This window comes from Rhinopithecus roxellana, chromosome 3, assembly GCF_007565055.1.
Source record: "Rhinopithecus roxellana isolate Shanxi Qingling chromosome 3, ASM756505v1, whole genome shotgun sequence".
Classification (NCBI taxonomy): domain Eukaryota; kingdom Metazoa; phylum Chordata; class Mammalia; order Primates; family Cercopithecidae; genus Rhinopithecus; species Rhinopithecus roxellana.
Window position 1 is genome coordinate 89,782,127 of NC_044551.1, and position 16,844 is coordinate 89,798,970.

A 16,844-nucleotide genomic window follows, 5' to 3' on the forward strand; every position below is an offset into this window, starting at 1 on the left:
ACCCCTATATCTCACTACATACAAAAATTAAATCAAAATCTATTAAATACTTAAATCTAAGACCTCAAACTATAAAACTGCTCAAGAAAACATTGGAGACACTCTCTAGAACATTGGAGTGGGCAAAAATTTCTTGAGCAATACCCCACAAGCACAGGCAACCAAAGCAAAAATAAACAAATGATATCACATCAAGTTAAAAAGATTCTGCACAGAAAAAATAATAAAAAAATAAAAACAGCAAAGTAAAGAGACAACCCACAGAATGGGAGAATATATATTTGCAAACTACTCATTTGACAATGTTCTAATAACCAGAATATATAAGAATCTCAAACAACTCTATACGAAAAAAATTTAATAACCTGTTTTAAAAATGGGCAAGATTTGAGTAGGCTTTTCTCAAAAGAAGACATATAAATGGCAAAGAGACATAAAGGTGATTAACATCATTAATCATTAGAGAAATGCAAACCAAAACTTCAATGAGATATTATCTCACTCCCAATTAAAAGCGCTTATATCCAAAAGACAGGCGATAACAAATGATGGCAAGAATATGGAGAAAAGGGAAACCTCATACACTGTTGGTGGGAATGTAAATTATTACAACCACTGTGGAGAACAGCTTGCATGTTCTTCAAAAAACTAAAAATAGAACTACCATATGATCCATCAATCCCACTACTGGGTATATACCCAAAATCTAGGGAATAAATATATGAAAGAAATAGCTGCACCCCATGTTTGTTGCAATTATGTTCACAATAGCCAAGATTTGAATGCAACCTAAGTGATGAATGGATAAAGAGAATGTCATACATACACAATGGAGTACCATAAAAAAGAATGAGATTCACTCATTTGCAACAACATGGATGGAACCGGAGGTCATTATGTTAAGTGAAATAAGCTGGGCACAGAAAGATAAACATTGCATGCTCTCACTTACTTGTGTGAGATCTCACAAGTAAGTGAACCCATGGATATTGAACCCATGGATATAGAGTAAAAGGATGGTTACCACAGGCTGGGAATGGTAGTGGTTGAGGGGTGACAAAGAGGTGAGGATGATTAATGGGTACAAAAAAAATTAGAAGAAATGAATGAGGCCTTGTCTTTGAAAGCACAACAGGGTGACTAGGGTCAATAATAATTAAAGTGTACATTTTAAATTAACTAAAAGAATATAATTGGATTGTTTGTAATACAAAGGAAAAATGTTTGAGGGGATGGATACCCCATCTTCCATGATGTGATTGTTACACATTGGATGTCTGTATCAAAACATCTCATATACCCCACAAATATATACAACTAGAATGTACCTACAAAATATAAAAATTGAAAATTTAAATAAAAAAAGATTTTGCTGATTTTCTCTGTAGTTTTCACATTCTCTGCTTGATTTATTTCTGCTTTAGTTTTTATTATTTTCTTCCTTCTCCTAACTTTGGGTTTAGTTTTTGCTTCTTTTTCTAATTCTTTGAAGTATAAATTTAGATTATTTTACCTGAGATATTTCTCCTTTTTTAATGCAGTAGTTTACCACAATAAATTTTTCTGTTAGTACTGTTTTTGTTGCATCCCATAGCTATTAGTGTGTTGTGTTATTTTTGTTTATCTCCAGATACTTTTTAAATTCCCTTTTGATTTCCTCTTTGATCCAATGGCTATTCAATAGTGTGTTGTTTAGTTTCCTAGTATTTGTAAATTTTTCTGTTTTCTTGCTGTTTTTGGTTGCTAGTTTCATTTCATTGTGTTCAGAAAAGATACTTGGCATGATTTTGATCTTCTTAAATTTGTTAAGGCTTGTTTTAACATCTAACCCATGCTCTATCCCAGAGAGCGCTCTACGTGCATTTGAGAAGAATGAGTGTCCATCTCCTGTTGGGTAGAAAGTTCTGTACATGTCTGTTAGGTCCATTTGGCATGTTGTTGTTCAAGGCAGCGGTTTCTTTATTGATTTTCTGTCTGGATGCTCTATTCAATATTTTGTGTGTGATATTGAGATTTTATTGTTTTGCTGTCGATTTCTATCTTCAGATTTGGCAGTACTTGCTTTATATACAAGTGCTCTGATGTTGAGTGTTTATTTAACTGTTATATCTTCCTACTGAATTGACCCTTTTATCATTTCATAATGACATTAGTCTTTAGAGATCATTTTGTACTTACATATACTGTTTATGATGTAAGTGTAGCCACTTTTAGTTTCTTTTGTTTACCATTTATGTGAAATAGCTTCTTATCCTCTTACTTTCAGCCACTTCAAGTCTTTAAATCTAAAGTGAGTTTCTTGCAAATGGCACATCACTGGATATTGTATTTTGCTTAATTCATTTATCCAAGCTGTTCCGTTTGATTCGTGAATTTAATACATTTACATTTATGGTCATTATTAATAGGTGAGTACTTAGTACTGTCATTTTGTTGTTTTCTGCCTATTTTGTGGTCGTTTTCTCATTCTTTTCCTCTGTTTCCATATTTCTTTATTATTTTATAATTTTTTTAGTAATTTGCTTTCATCCTTTTTCTTCTTTGTGCATTAGAGACATTTCTCCTGTGATCAGTTCAAAGCTTGCATAAAATAGTTCGTGGCTGTAATTCTCTGTTTTAATTATGTAAAACACTGCACTTTTACTCCCACATATACACATACTTTATGTTCCTGTAGTCAGAGTTTCTTTTCATATTGTGTATCTATAAACAAATTTTTATCTTTTAACTTTTATAATAGAGTTAAAACTAAATTATACACTACCATTACAGTGTTACATTAATCTACGTATTTCTGCATATTTACCCTCATCAGTGAAATTTATGCTTTAATATTCTTTTCTTTTCTATGCAGTTCAGTGTATTTTTGTTTCAATTTGAAGAATCCCCTTAAGTATTTTTTGTAAGGCAGGTATAGTGCTAAAAAACTCCTTCAGTGATTGTTTGGATGGGGAAAACTTAATCTCTCCTTAATTTTTAAAAGATGGTTTTGCTAGGTCTTTTCTCTTCTCTTGCTAATTTCAAAATTCTCTTTGTCCTCTAGTTTGGCTATTAATTATACACACACACACACACACACACACACACACACACACACACATATATATTTATCACATAGCACTGCCTTCACTCTTCTTGTTTCTATATTTTTCCTCCTCTCACTGGATAATTTCCAATGAACCATCTCTGAGTTTGTAGGTTCATTCTTCTGCTTGATTGAGTCTGATGTTCGAGCTCTATGTTTCATTTTTTAACTTCATTCATTGAATTATTCAACTTTAGAATTTCCGTTTTGCTCTATGATTTCTATCTCTGTTGAACTTCTAGGTTTGTTCATGCATTGTTTTCCTGATATGGTTGTATTGACTGTCTGCCTGTCTGTCTGTCTGTTTTATAGCTCACTGAGCTTTTTAAAAATGATTATTTTGAACCTTTGCTTACATAATTTGAATATATCCATTTAATTGCAGTTAGCTACCAGAAAATTGTTGTTTTCCTTCGGTGGTTTCAAGTTTCCCTGATTTGTTTGTTTTCCTTGCATTGATATCTGCACATTTAGGAGAGCATTTACCTCTTCCAGGATTTATGAATTGGTTTTGGTGAGGAAAGATCTTTACCTGTAGTGGGTACAGGGTGTTAGTTGAGTAGGGTGAAGTGCTTCTGGCTCTGGGCACAGTGATATAGTCTACTTCTCTCCATCAGCTGAGGTCAGAAGACCACTGAGTTCCTCAGCAACCAAGGCTGTGTATGTCCATGACAGCAGTGAATGTTGTTGAGGCTCTCAGTGGAGAAGGCTGCTGGGGTTCACCTATTCGCTGTTTCTCCCATTAGAGGGAGTTATGGTTAAGTGGATATTTTTTAGTGCCAGATCTGGCACACAGGAATGCTCATGGCCGTGGTCTTGCCAGTTTGTGATGCACAGACACTCACAGGGTGGCTGCAAAACCAAGGTACAGAGCATGGACACATACGGAATAATTATGACTTCAGGGCCCAGGGCACAGGTGCGTTTACCATAGTGGTAGCTCTGTTTGAAGCAGACATGATAGGATTCTCACTGGTGGAAGCAGTGAGGATTCTCTGGTGACCATGAGGGTTACTGAGGTCTTCAGCAGTGAAGGCTGCTGGGGTCCTTTGAAGAGCAGGCCACTGAGGACCAGAGTGGTACCCACGTTGTGACTGACACTCACAGCTCCTGCAGCTCTTCTTTGTTCCAGCTGTCTCCAGATATCCCAGATATACTAAGCATGCATCTTCCCAGCAATCTGGGTGCAGTGAAGCTGAAGCAGGTCATTAGAGAAGTGACCTGAAAAGATAGGGTAGCTGGTAGGTCACTTGCTGTACTTTTTCTCCATGAGGAAAACTTCTGGGCCAAGGAGAATCTTTTTGGCATAAGCCATGTTGCATGGAGGATGCAATGATGCAGGCAGAATGAAACTATACTCCCTATCCTTTCTGTGGAATTAGTCTCCATTATTTTATTCTACTGTGCTGTCGCAGTGTCCTAATTTGGCTCCTGAGCGCTCTCAGGGCTATTTTAATTCATGGGGAGCTGTCTAATTCTTTCTTATAGGGGACAAAGACTGGGATCTTTTACTCTGCCATCTTGCTGATATGACGTCATAATGTTTCTTTACAGATTTTCGGAGGAGGAATTCTAAATTTATACATATTACTTTCAGAATTTTTCTCTATCTCAGTCCAGGTGGTTACTTCCATGTCCATGTCTCCAAGTCCTCTAAGCATGAAAGGGAAAGTCATAACTTTCACAAACCCAGAGAAGAAAGCAAAATGACCCAGGCCCAATTACAGGAGTTGATCAGGGCTCACATTTCTCCTGAGTACCTGTACTTCTAGCTCTGAGCCTTCCCTGCCTCTCCTGATTTTCCCAACTCACTTTTCTCTTTCCTCTAGCAACTGTAGCTTCCTTCAAACCTATGTTGACTCCAACTCATACACAGTCTCTTTTCATCTTGATTTCTGGCAAACACCAATCTCACCAAGCAGTTTTAAATAATAGGCTTTTATTAGAGATTCAAAAAGTAACAGTAAGGTGTTACATAGAAGCCTAACAGAACTTCAAACATAAAATTGAGCATTTCATATCCCTTTGTCTGAAACTATTCACACTACAGGGAGTTTTTCACTTCTAGAACCCTGCCTTATCTCCTCTCTTTACCACTTCAGCTTCTTTCACTTATTCCCTTTCTCAACTAATGCCAGAGTAAGCACAAATTTCTTCTCAACTTATTAAGCAGAGCAACACAAACACACAAGCACACATGCATGCACACATGCACACACACAACCATAGATATTTTTGCTAAAATTAATAAAACGATAGTTGGCTACCCAGTTAGGCTAAAACGTTAGGTTACGCGGGAGGAGATATTTTTACAGATAAGTTGGGAAAGCACATAAAGTCACAAAGGTCCCTCCCCTACAAGATATCTTCTAGCCTTCCAGGTGTCAAAATGAGCTCTTTGTTAGGTGGGGAAGAAAATCTTGTAATAATTATACTTCTCAGTAAATAATTGAGATACTCTCTTCGGAATATTCTTTACCTGGGAAGAAGTTTCTCCTAGGTCGTCACTATGTTTAGGTTTTCTGAAATTCTAGGGAAATGCCTGATACATGGAGGGTCCACAGTAAATCTTAGATGAATTTGAAAACGGTATAGTCTGGTTTTTCTGGGTTTTCTGCAGTCCACTTATGTTTTATATTTATCAAGTTCATTTGAATATATTGATTTTATGTCTGAGAATTATGGTTACTGCTCAGAAAGATAACTGGATCATCCTTCTATAGTTTGAAAAGTTTTGACTTACAGACCTAAATAATTTCACTGCAGCAGTAAAACCATCATGCTTCTATGAGGGAAAATCTAAGTCGAAACAGAGAATATTAGTTATGGGAGGGAATGAATGTAAGATACTTAAGCATGAAAGGGAAAGTCATAACTTCCACAAACCTAGAGCAGAAAATAGGCCACCTGTCCACACACTCTGCCACTCAGATCCTCCGTGGGCTTGGGTCGCTGAGACTTTTAGTGTAAATACAGGATCCCCAAGCCCACAGGGGGATCTTTTCTGGTCACAAAGTTAATTGGTAGCATCTACTCCTGACTGTATGACTGCTCACTGAGGTATTTATCATCACAAAATCATAAAATTATTCCTATCTCTGCTTGTTTTTCTCCTCACAAGAAAAATGTCTAAATATGAGCCCAATTATGACAGTTATTATGAGTCACTGATATGCTGACTCACCTCTGTTTGCATTAACATTTGCTAACAATGCAAATAGGGCTCAACCCCTCACAAGCCCTCCTACAGCAGAGAGGAAAAAATAAACTTTTGGTATTGTCTTTTCTACTCTAAGCCACGATAAACATCCAATATGCCCCCATCTTTTAGGCCATCTGCATATAATAAAATATTAATTTTGCAACTAAAAGAAAGGAGAGTATAGCAAATATTGAGGATATTGAGGATATCACATCTATGTAAGTATCTGTTGTGGTTATGAATGACATATGATCAATGTTAAAGCCTGAAAGGATTCTGTACAACTTCCAGTCCTACTGTATTAGTCTGTCCTCATGCTGCTGATAAAGACACACCCAAGACTGGGTAATTTATAAAGAAAAGAGATTTAATTGACTCGCAGTTCTACATGGCTAGGGAGGCCTCACAATCATGGCAGAAGATGAATGAGGAGCAAAGTCATGTCTTACGTGGCAGCAGGCAAGAGAGCTTGTGCAGGGAACCTCCCATTTATAAAACCAACCGATCTCATGAGACTTATTCACTACCACGAGAACAATATGGGGGAACCACCCTCCTGATTCAGTGATCTAAACAAGGCTCCACCCTTTACACGTGGGGATTATTACAATTCAAGGTGAGATTTGGGTGGGGACACAGCCAAACCATATCACCTGCCTACTCCATTTGAAGGGTGACTAATCAAAGCCCAGGGGAAAGTGACCAGAGACCCAGGGCTAAAGCCAAAGACTCCTAAATATCAACTGACTTCTCTATCCAGTGTACATTACATATTTTATTGATTATGTTGTAAAAATGGCTATAAGAAAAGGGCAAATTCTAACAGATGTTTGGATATGATTGAAAAAATGCCAAGTCCTAAAGGTTTTCTAAGAATTCAATTTTCTATAAAGCTTCAATTTTTCTATGAAGGTACTCCCATAGATTAATGAGAGGAGAAGGTGGTACAAGCATAGATATTTTCCAAAACTTTTCGGTATCAAGAGCTCAATAAATCCAGCTGTGATAAACTGGATACTTATGTCCCCTAAAAATTCATGCATTGAAATCCTAATCCCCTCTGTGATGTTATTAGGAGATGAGGCCTTTGGATGTAATTAGGTCATGAGGGTGGAGCCTCTATGAATTTGATTAGTGCCCTTATAAAAGAGAATCTGGAGAGCTCTCTCTCTTTCCACCATGCGAGTATATGAGAAGTTGACTATCTGCCACCTGCAAAAAGGCTCTCACCTGTGCAGGCACCCTGGTCTCAGACTTCCAGCCTCCAGAATTGTGAGAAACTAATTTCTGTTCTTCATAAACTGCTCAACCTATGGCATTTTGTTATGCCCTATGGCATTTTGTGAACTAAGTCACCAAAATTTTGTCAATCATCACCAAATTCTATAGAAAATCTGTTGTTGATTTCTTTTAGAAGTTGAAGAAGCTAAATATAGAGTATGTGGATTGATTAAACTTTCAGTGATAGTCAAAATAATCCAGATAAGCAGTAGATATGTCAATGTTTTTCTCAACTGATTTGGATGCTAAGATAGATAAAGAGAGAGAGAGAGAGAGAGAGAGAGAGAGAGAACATCCAAAAGGCAGGGAGGAGAAAGCTGGCCAACTTAAACCATAGTGAAATATATTCTTAGCTAATTTAGCTTATGAAATCAATTAAACATTTGTAAAGACTTGTTTACAATGTACAATCTTGCAGTAATAGTGAGACCACATCCCTCACTGAATCCCTATCAAATTTCTTAGCATCTGTATTCTACTCTGTCAAGAGACCTCTATGAGCATCTAAACTAGCTTTTATTGACATCGTTAAAGACTAAAGGCCTTTCATCAATTATATATTGTTACCCAAAATAAAGTAGTAGATGAAGTACCCCCAAATTTGGAAGGCTTTGTAAGGACACAAGCATATCTTTAATTTGGGAGGATAATTTTGGAAAAAATAAATTCTTACTTTATTTCCCAGTATATATTATAATTGCTAAACCAAACAAAATGCTTTAGCACCTATTCTTTAGAGAACATTTTCTTTGAAGCTACATTATCCAAAGCATTTAAAGGCAAATGGAAGGCATAATCATGATATGTTAGGCAATTTGTTGAAGCCTGCATATTGAGACATTTTGGGTCATCATATTCAAAATGAACTGAAAGAATTAGAGCCAATGGGTAGGAAAAGCAATTTAAGATCAAATTTATAGATTCAATTCAACTTGCACAAAAGCCTAGACTAACATAATGAGAGGAAAGGAGAGAAAAGAAGATAAATTTGATTCAAAGACAGTAAAGGCAGCAATAATTGAACAAATAACTTATTAAGAATAAGAGCAAAAAGCTAATATGTGTCTAATTTTTCTAGCTGGAAATACTGACATAGGTGCTGTTTATAATAAAAATGTAGAAAATTCATGCAATATCTATAGGCACCTACATGAGAGCTGGGAATTTGTTGTTGGACTACCTCACATCCTAGAAAATATTAGCTCATTCATAGAAAAAAATGTGAGTGAGAGATTTCCAAATAGATTCCAAAATTTTTCTTTGAAAATACTTTTGTAAAAGCTTGAACCCTTTGAAAGAAATTTTATTTACTCAGATTTTTTTTTCAGGTAAAATTTACATATAGCAAGGTTCACCATTTTTAGATATACAGGTCAATGTGTTTTGAAGAACATAAAATGTCACATAACCATTGCATTAGTCCTTTCTCACACTGCTATAAAGAAATACCGGAGACTGGGTAATTTATGAGGAAAAGAGGTTTAATTGGCTCACAATTTTGAAGACTGCACAGGAAGTATGGTGCCAGGATCTGCTTGGCTTCTAAGGAAGCCTCAGGAAACTTGCAATTATGATGGAAAGCAAAGGGGCGCAGGTACATCTTACATCTTACATGGCCAGAGCAAGAGGAAGACAGAGCAAGGAGGGAGGTGCCACAGACCTTTAAGCAACCAGATTTTGTGAGAACTCACTCACTATCATGAGAACAGCACCTAGGGGATGGTGCTAAACCATTCATGAGAAACTATTCCCATGATCCAATTACCTCCCACCAGGTCCCACCTCCAACACTGAGGACTAAAATTCAGCATGAGATTTGAGCAGGGACATGGATCCAAACCATATCAATCACTAACACAACTGAGATATAGATCATTTCCATTTCTCCAAAAAGTTTATTTTAGCCACTTTGTTATCAATCCCCTTCCCTCACCCTTAGCACCTGATAAATGATCATCTGTTTTCTGTCTCTATGATTTTTCTGAAATGTCAATAAATGGAATAGTGTACTATGTAATTTTTGTGTTTGACATTTTCCCTTATAATGCTTTTGACCTGACCCCATGTTATTACATGCATCAGTTTTTACTTTAATTATGCTATATGAATATAACACATTTTGTTTATCTATTCATTAGTTAATGGATGTTTGGGCTATTTACAATTTGGGGCAATTATGAATAAAGCCACTGTAAAAATGTATGCCCAGGACTTCATACAGATAAATGTTTTTACTTCTTTTGAGTTAATTCCTAGAAGTAAGATTGACAGATCACATGCTAAAGATATGCTTGACTTATCAGAAACTGCCAAATTATTTTCTAAAGTGATAGAAAAATTTCACAAGCCTAATTTTAAAGGATGAAATTATAAAACTTCTAAAACTTCTAGACAAGAACCGAAGAGAGAATCCTGTAACTTTAGGTTAGGCAAATACTTCTTAGAAGAAAAGCATCAACTATAAAAATATACATAAATTGAAATCACTCAAAACCTTTGGTTCTTTGAAAGGCACTGCTAAGAAAATGAAAGGACAGACCACAGACTAAAAGGCAGACAAAGTTGAAACCCCTCTTAGGGGCCTCCCAGCATCCCCAAAAATCGTGGAGAGAAAAGAAAATCTTGAGTTCTGTCAAGGGAAATTCAAGGCACCTAGCTAGCTCTGAGAAGTAAATGAACAATCTGATAAGTAAGAAGGTATTAACAGCTTAAAACCATAGCCAGAAATGTTAGAGTCCCAGGATTTTTGGCCCCCTATAAAAACTAGAGATAGCATCTTAACATATGTCCTTGAGCTGTTTTTTCAGAATACTGGACCCTTACCAAATGGAAAATGCCATCTGCTAGCACATAGACCTCAGATAAAGGGGAACTGAGGACTGAACTCTTACCAGCGGTCTTTGTTCTAAATCTCTTTTGGAGATCTTTTAGAGGGGCCTGGAGGAAGTCACACCCACATGCCAGACCTTAACATTCCTTTCTGCTGACCCCAAGATTTTAGACAAAGCTTTTCTTCCTTAACCAATTGCAAATCAGAGGATCTTTAAATTCACCCATGTTCTATAAGCCCTACCTAAAAGATATCCCTCCCTTTTAGGTTAAACCAATATATAGCCTCCTGTGTGTATTTACAATTTTGCCTTTAACTTCTTCTTTCCTGAAATTTACCCTTAACTTAAAAAAACTCTTGCTTGGAAGCCATGAGGGTGGGCAGGTCTTAAGCATGAGTTACCCAATTCTCCTTGCTTGGTGCCCTGCGAATAAATGCCCTCTTTTCTCTAGCTGCAAAATCTTGGTGTGGATGTTTGGCTTTCCTGTGCCAGGCAAGTTGAACCAGGTTTCGTTCTGTAACAAAGGAATATATTTACAAAACACATATCTGATAAAGCATGTGTATCTAGATTACATAAAGAACTCTTACAATTGAATAAGAAGAAGATAGCAAATGAAACTTGGGTTAAAGAATGAATAAACATTCACCAGAGAAAACATACGGGTAGCAACTAAGAAAATTATGTGAAAGTTGTTCAAGATTGTGAATGATGTATTCAATGTCACTAGTGACTAGAGAAATGCAAATTAAAACTGTAACCTCTATACACCTGGAGAATTGCCTAAAATCCAAAAAAAAATTATAAAGTACAAGTGAACATAAAGAACAACTGGAACATTCATAAAGCTTGACCGCTTTATTTTTTGTTTCTGATTGTGGATTGGTACTGATAATATAACAGTCTTCCGTGAGAGATAAGGTCCTTTCCTCTATAACATTGCTCAAGAACCACCTCTTACAAACAAGCAGACAAAATTCTCCCATTTTCAGCAAACTTGTTTTGCATGAGACACTTCTATGAAAACATTTATTACAATTAGTTTATCTTGGAGACCAAGGTCCCTCTAACTGCTCTTTATATATAATGGATATACTCAGCTTGAAAGACAGAGAGATAGAGAGAAAGAAAAAAGAGGGATAGAGAAAGGAAAGAGAAGGTGGGTGATGGAGGAGGAGGAGAAAGAGAAAGAGAAAGAAGAGATCTCCTTCTAACCCAGAGGCTCAAATAATGTAAAACTAAATGTGTCCATTGTCCTGAACTATCCAAATAAAATAGGATAATTTTATATTTTTAAACCTACCTCACTATTGTGGATTGCCCTCTATCCAGAATGATAGCATTTGGGATTTTCTATTTTTAGTTATCTTTTCTACAACAGATCTCTAGGTTACAGAATATATTTTAATTGTCTCTACTTAATGTATTGTGTAATAAAAAAACTAGGACTCCTTTATTGTATGGCATATTGAAACCAAGAATTACTAAATTAAGAGGTCTGATCAAAAGATTCCTTTTCTGCATACCTAACCCACATCAAAATGAATACTTCTGGCTGAACTGAATTTGGCAAGAGTTGTTTGGGCAGTTACGTAACCCTCCATTCGCTTTGCCTACATATGTCCCCACTGGCACTCACTGCTGGGCTAAGCAGAATTTAAACCAGGAATTTGCAGAAGTCAGTACTGAAAAGCAGCAAGGAAGCAGCAAGGAATCAGCAGGTTCAGATCCTGGTAGAGGCCCAGGTCACAGGGGTGAACAGGGGCATCCAGGGGTCAAGAACATCCAAAGCCAAGTAGGACAGACACCAAATGTCATGGTCAATAACTGCAGCCAAGGAGCCACTGGGAGCCCAGGAAGCATCCATGATGACACAAGACAGGCAACAGTTTCTAGAGACATCAAATTCGCCAGGATACTCCAGGAAACTTTTTTAAGTTGACATGCCGGAAGCAACTCCAGTTCTCTAACATCATAAAGATGCTATTCTGACAATAAAAACCTGTGCTTACTGTGCATCTTTCTATTGTTCTTCTGGTTGTTTATAATGGTTATTGTCTCTGTCAATGAGCACAGTGACATGATTTTAGATCTTCCCTGCTTCTTTCTTCAACCTGATCATTGTTAACTCTTCAGAATCATGCCATATTCATTTTTGCACATCCCTTCTGGCCACATTGGTATATCACACAGATTAGATACTTGATAAAATTTTTTTTACTAATTTTTTATTATTAAATTTAGAGAGCACATGTGACGTAGGAGCAGCTTGGCTGAAACATTTCTTGATGATGACAAATAGATATCACTCGTGATTGAACCCAAGGGAAGGAAAACTTGACTAATCACTAGAAATAATAGTTTTTTTGACAAAATAATCCATAACTCAGGGTTGAAAGAAGAAGTGATGTGGAAGCCCTGTGGGAGATAGCGGCATAACTTTAACTAGAAATAGACAATTTAGATTCTAGTGTTTTCTTACTAGGTATTTTGAGAATTACTTAAATTTTATGATCCTCACTTGCCACACCTGCAAAATGTAGTTAAATGACCACTTACCTACCTGGATATAGAGGTTAGACCAAACATGCCTGACAGGTTTAAAAAAAATGAGGCAGACGTTTTGGAATAATAGAAGAGATCTACATTAGTTTTTAGAGAAATTGTATTCGAGGTCCTTTCCAGTAAAGAGCTGTGTAACTTCAAAAAATATAGAATTCATTTGCATATTAGCATATAATTCTATTTTCAGAGATTGAAAAAACAAGGGCTCAGGACAAACAAGGCCATTAAGCCTCCCCATTTCAATCAAATGCTTAGCAAAGTGCTCTCCATCACTGAGGAGCCACAGATTCTGAACACACTCTACTGTAACTCCTCAGCTGTCATTAAAAGTGGCAAAGTGCATGGGTGACATTTGAAATTTTAGAATGCCCTAGAAATTATTGGAAGAAGAAACGTGTGGAAAACTATTAATTGTTAAATGAACCAAATTACAAATTCCAATTTTTTGATCCGGATACATTTTTCCCCCCAAATATTATTTTAATTACCAACAAAAAATGCACGTAAGAAAAATGAAGAGAAAGAAAGGCATTATGCCAGAGACATGTATTATCAATGGACAAGAAATTGAAGAGCTTCTCTTTTTTTTTTTTTTTTTCGGAGAGACCGGGTCTCACCGTGTTGCCCAGGCTGATCTCGAACTCATGGGCTCAAGTGATCCTCCCACCTCAGTCTCCCAAAGTCCTGGGATTACAGGCATCAGTCATCACATCAGCTAAAAAATTTATTGATGATATGTAGATATCACTCATAACTGAACTCAAGCAAAGGAAAGCTTTTTGAAACATTAGAAATAATATTTTTTCAACAAAATAACACACAACTCAGGGTTGAAACAGGAAGTGATATGGAAGCCCGGTGTGAGATAGCAGCATGACTTTAAGAACTGTGCCTTTCCTAAACACTGAATGCATTTAACTATAGCATTCACACCTTGCAGAAGTTTAGCTTGATCATGCAGAAGTTTAGCTTGATCCATAGAAAATTGGGACTTTGGCAAAGAAGACTTCGATTACTGGCATTAGAAGAGAGAGAAAAGATAAATAGTTCTCCAGCTAACTTTTAGCCCCAACACACAAAAAGGATAAATGACTCAGCACAGCAATAAAATCCCTGGAAACTTTAATTTCTACAGTAATTCTTTCCCTACATACTTACCACCTCGGCAACTAAAATCCAGCCCAGAAACAGACACTCCTAACATTTCTGCCATCAGAGGATTAAAATCTTGTTGGTTTAGAAAGTCGACACTGGAAATCAAGCCAAACAACTTGGACGATTCCACCACAGACAGGAAAAGAATGTCTTTTCATTGTGAGTGTGTAGTATTTCCCTAGTAAAGAAAATACAATAAACAAAAACAAAACAAAAAAACACCAAGTGTTGTCATGGTGAAAAGATACGCCTGCAGCAACGCAAATTGACTTTGTAACCCGGAGAGGAAGGTAAGCATACTTACCTGTTTGCACGGCTGCATAGAGTCCTGGCTCAGTGCCTTACTGAGGAGGTCCTCCCCAGTTGCAAAGGATGGATCTACACCCTCCATTCTAAAAATTGGCACTATTGGCAAACAAGGTGACACAGGGACATACTCAGTATTCTGAAGAGAAGCTCAAAGGCAGTAAATATCTTTTCTCTAATGAAACAGAGTTAATACAATAAAAAAGAGATAAAGTTAGCATTCTCCATGGAAATGTAGAACATATGGCATCCATAAATCAAGAGCAAGATACTATGATAAATGAATCAAAGAAGAATCAAAAGAATTTAGAAATATAAGTGCTAAAATTTTAAAATATTCTATCTAAGGAGTGAAATGTATAACGAACTCAGACATTTTTTTCTTTGTTCTTCAGCACAGTGAGTCATCCATTTTATCAAGAAATTGTCCATCCACATGCACTGGTAGTCAGTCTTCTCTTAGAGAAAGTTAGATGGCAGAAACAATAAAAGGAAAATAGAAATTAATACTTTAAATAAGCATAATAGATTAAAGTAAGCTACATTTTTCAAAATACTTTTAAAATAAAAACTTCTTACAGATATTCCCAAGAATAAAGAAACAAGATTTTAAAAAGTCATCCATAGAGACACAGATTAAAGGCTAAAATTTAGAGGTCAAAGTGTTATACAGGAATAAAGTATAACTTTATACCAATAAACTTATAAATATAATAATAATAGTTACTACTATTTTAGAGACAGGGTCTCACTCTTTTACCCAGGCTCGAAGTCAGTGTCTCTATCACAGCTTTCTGCAGCCTCAAACTCTTGCGCTCAAGCAATCCTCCTGTTTCAGCCTCCCAAACAGCTGGGACTATAACTGCATGCCACTATGCTTAGCTAATTTTTTTTTTTTTAATTCTTGTAGAGGTAGAGGCTTGTTATGTTGCCCAGGCTGGTCTTGAGCTCCTGGCCTCAAGTGATCCTTCTGTCTTGGCCTTCCACAGTGCTGGGATTATGGCTGTGAGTCACTGTGCCTGGCCAATACAATTATTTTATTGGAAAATATAAATGACCAACTTCATAAAATATTTCAAAACCCTGAATAGACCCATAACAAAGGCACCAGATTCATAAATCTTAGCAAAGGGTCAAGTTTTTAATTTTGCTCCAGAGCATAGGAAAACATAAGATCCTTCAAACATTATTCATAAAGCTGCTATATCATTAATATTCAATGAATAAAGATAGCATAAAAATTATGATAAACATCACTTATGTATATACTTTATTAATATCTTAAATGTAAATATTAGCTCATAAAGTCCAGCAGAAGTAAAAGAGTATGGTACCAAGAAAAAAGCAGTGTTCATTGCTTCCAGAAATAAAAAATAGTTTAATACTGAGGGAATATAATGCTATAATTCATTGCATTACACACTAATGAACAAAAATGATACATGCTAAAGTAAGTCACTTAATGAAGTATTCATTACTAATCAATACCTACACTTATCACTTCTATACTGTAAACCTTTATCAGTGCACTTTAAGTTAAATATGTAAATATAAAATGAAAGAATTAAGATTATATGAAAATTATCTAACTGGAAAGCCTAAAAGTATTGAGTGAAAATTTTTAGAATAAGTGAATTGTACTAGGTTGCTAGATTTTTTTAAAATATACAAAATCAATAGCACTTAATTTAACTAAAAAAATCAGTGATATAACATTAAAATATTTTTTAATTTTACATAATACATAAGGTTAAATCTCACATGAAATACACAGTTCCAAGATAAAGAGTATTTTTAAAAAGTATACATTTAAAAACACGAATGAATGGAAGTATAAATCCTGTACAGTCAAAAGACTAAATATTATAAAGATACCACTTGATAAAATATTTCAATAAATTCAGCATGGTTCAAACAAAATTCCTTCTGTTTTTTCTTTTTGAAAAATTTTTAGCTTTTCTGTTCTAGGGTTAACGTCTAAGAGTAAATGATTGTATTGACAATTAAACTCTGTTAAAAATAGATATTTGAAAAATTACATCAAATCATGGTATGGCCCTGTCAAAAACCCCCATGACTGCTTTTCACTTAAATCTAAACTCTTTGCCATAATAAAAAAGACCATAGCTTCCATCCTTAGCTCATCCCAGGTTTCCTCTCACACACAGCACAACAGTTCTGTCTCCTCCTGCTGGTGGCAGAATAATGAGTCTCCAGAAAGGTCCATGGCCTCATCCCTGGAACCTGTAAATATGTTCTGTTACGTGATAAAGGGGAATTCAACTTGCATAAGAAATAAAGACTGCTCATCAACTGACCTCTTTCAAGGGCACTCTGTCTAATTCAGTCTTGTGACACTCCATCTTAATCCTTTTACAGAACTTTAGCACAATTTGTGATACATTTTCTCTGTGTGCTT